The sequence below is a fragment of the Lepidochelys kempii genome, chromosome 6, assembly GCF_965140285.1.
Source record: "Lepidochelys kempii isolate rLepKem1 chromosome 6, rLepKem1.hap1, whole genome shotgun sequence".
Classification (NCBI taxonomy): domain Eukaryota; kingdom Metazoa; phylum Chordata; order Testudines; family Cheloniidae; genus Lepidochelys; species Lepidochelys kempii.
The window spans coordinates 67,005,958-67,008,881 of record NC_136385.1 but is presented as its reverse complement, the minus strand read 5'-3'; positions in this window follow the sequence as shown (position 1 = coordinate 67,008,881).

The window sequence follows — 2,924 nt, the reverse complement described above, 5'->3', positions numbered from 1 at the left end:
GGGAACATGTGAAACACGCTCAGGTCCAGAACCTCCTGCTTGCCTTCCATTGGGCCTACCCCAAGAAACCCAGCCCAAGTGCTCCTGAAGAGCAACCCCGAAAGGAGAGGGGTGCTGTCAGGGCGAGACCAGCTAGGATCAGCTGCTGGCCTACTTCTTGAATAACATCTCTATAAAGAGCCCCACTGCACTGCCTTGGAATTGACAGAGAAGCCTCAGCACCTCATTAGCTGTTTGTTTAGCAGCCCTGCTTACAGTCCTGGCATCCACAGGAGATCAATGACTGCTGAATGTGAACCACACCCACAGCTGTGCTTGCCCAGCTCTTGCTTTCAGCCCTTGCTCTAGCCTACTTCCAGTCCTTGGTCCTGCCTGGTTCCTGTCTTGCTCCTGCCTTGTTCTTGAACCTTCTCCTGCTCCACCTGCCACCCGCACAGGCTATTGACTTCTGGGTTTGATCCTCGGCTCCACCTCTGGCTTATGATTCTGGTTTACCCTACGTCTTTGACATTTAGCTTCTGTCCCTGTGGTACTGACCCTCAGCTCATTCCTGGACTCTAACCACCCTGGACCCAGCTCTAACCTGTAGGTTGAACTCTCATTTCAACCATTAGGTCTGACTACCTATGGCCTGGTTGTCTATAGAAATATGATCTAGATTAAATTACTATAATATAGGTGTACATCTGGTTGAAAGACTGTACTCAAAGAGCAGTTATCAGTCTTAGAATTGAAGGACTGGAAGGGACCTCGAGAAGTCATCTAGTCCAGTCCCCTGCACTAATGGCAGGACTAAGTATTATCTAGACCATCCCTGACAGGTCTTTGTCTAACCTCCTCTTAAAAATCTCCAATTATGGAGATTCCAGAATCTCCCTAGGCAATTTGATACACTGCTTAACTACCCTGACAAGAAGTTTTTCCTAATGTCCAACCTAAATCGCCCTTGCTGCAATTTAAGCCCATTGCTTCTTGTCCTATCCTCAGAGGTTTAGGAGAACAATTTTTTTCTGTCCTCCTTGTAACAACCTTTTATGTACTTGAAAACTGTTATCATGTCCCCTCTCAGTCTTCTCTTCTCCAGACTAAACAAACCCAATTTTTTCAATCTTCTCTCATAGGTCATGTTTTCTAGACCTTTGAATAATTTTTGTTGCTCTTCTCTGGACTTTCTCCAGTTAGTCCACATTTTTCCTGAAATGTGGCATCCAGAACCAGACACAATACTCTATTTGAGGCCTAATCAGTGTGGAGTAAAGCGGAAGAATTTCTTCTCACGTCTTGTTTACATCACTCCTGCTAATATATCCCAGAATTATGTTTTTTTTTTTTTTTTGCAACAGTGTTATATTGTTGACTCATATTTAGCTTGCGATCCACGATGATCTCCAGACCTCTTTCCACAGTACTCCTCCCTTGGCAGTCATTTCCCATTTTTTTATGTAACTGATTGTTCCTTCCTAAGTAGAGTACTTTGCATTTGTCCTTATTGAATTTCATCCTATTTACTTCAGACCCTTTCTCCAGTTTGTCCAGATCCTTTTGAATTTTAATCCTATCCTCCAAAACACTTGCAACCCCTCCCAGTATGGTATCATCCACAATTTTTAAGTGTACTATGTCATTATCTAAATAAGTGATGAAGATGTTGAATAGAACCAGAACCAGACCCAGAACTGATCCCTGGGGGACTCCACTCATTATGGCCTTCCAGCTTGACTGTGAACCACTGATAAGTGATAACTACTCTCTGGGAATGGTTTTTACACCAGTTATGCAGCCACTATATCGTAGTTCCATGTAGGTTTTATTTCCCTAGTTTGTTTATGGTTCGCTGTCAAACTGGGAGGACCCACAGGGGTTTGTCCTGGGTCCAGTATTATTCAATATTTTCATTAATTATCTGGATGATGGAGTATACACTTATAAAATTTGCTGACAACTTCATGATGAGAGGGGTTGCAAGCATTTGGAGGACAGGATTAGAATTCAAAATCATCTTCATAAATTGCAGAATTGGTCTTCAAATCAGTAAGATGAAATTCAATAAGGACAAATGCAAAGTACTGCAATTAGGAATGAACAATCACTTCCACACATACCGAATGGGGACTAACTGGCTAGGCAGCAACAGCTCTCCCTTGAGAACAGCTTTGTCTTTCCTTTTTCATGCTGTCATATTTTATCTTCTTGAAGTACAGGTGGCTACCCTGTTTATGGCCCAAAGGAACTTACAATGTATCTGTAGCCACCTTCATCTTTAGCATGGAGATGTGGCCCACAAAGGCGACAGATACCAGCCTGCGCTGGCCATTACAGTGTTGCCAGTTCTCACCATTTTATCCCAAGTGTTGTGATGCATAGTGTTTTTCTTAAAGCCCCAGCTCTGGGAATCACGCTGTTATGTGAGAATCCCAGCTTTGTGTTTTGGAAAAAGGATGTGTCTACCCTGTGTGTTGGTGGTGGTGGTGAGCTTGCGAACGTGATACAAGAACACCACCAGCAGCAGGCAAACAGTAAGAACCTCCTTTTGTTAATTTTAGAAAACCTTGTGATGTGTGAGCCAATCTGGGAATTTTTTTTTTTTTTTTTTTTTGGATCCTGATTCATGAATGCTCAGGGGTGACAACACTCAGAGCCTCCTCCGCTGCCCCGGGGTCCTGCGTCCCCATGGCCCAGGCCGTATTAACCAGGGGAATTGCTCCATGGGATGCCAACTAGCCCCTGGCTTGGTGGACCCGCCCCCCTGCAGGAAGCCTGGGGCTGCTGGGAAGGAAAAATGACCCTGTAGCGCGCCCAGCAGCCGGGCCCAGACGCCTCAGCACCCTCTAGCTTCGACTAGGGCTGAGGCCCCCCGGAGTCCTCCACCTTCCCTCCCCCGGGCCTGTGGCCGTTGCCGCTCTAGTCCTTCTCTCTATGGTTTC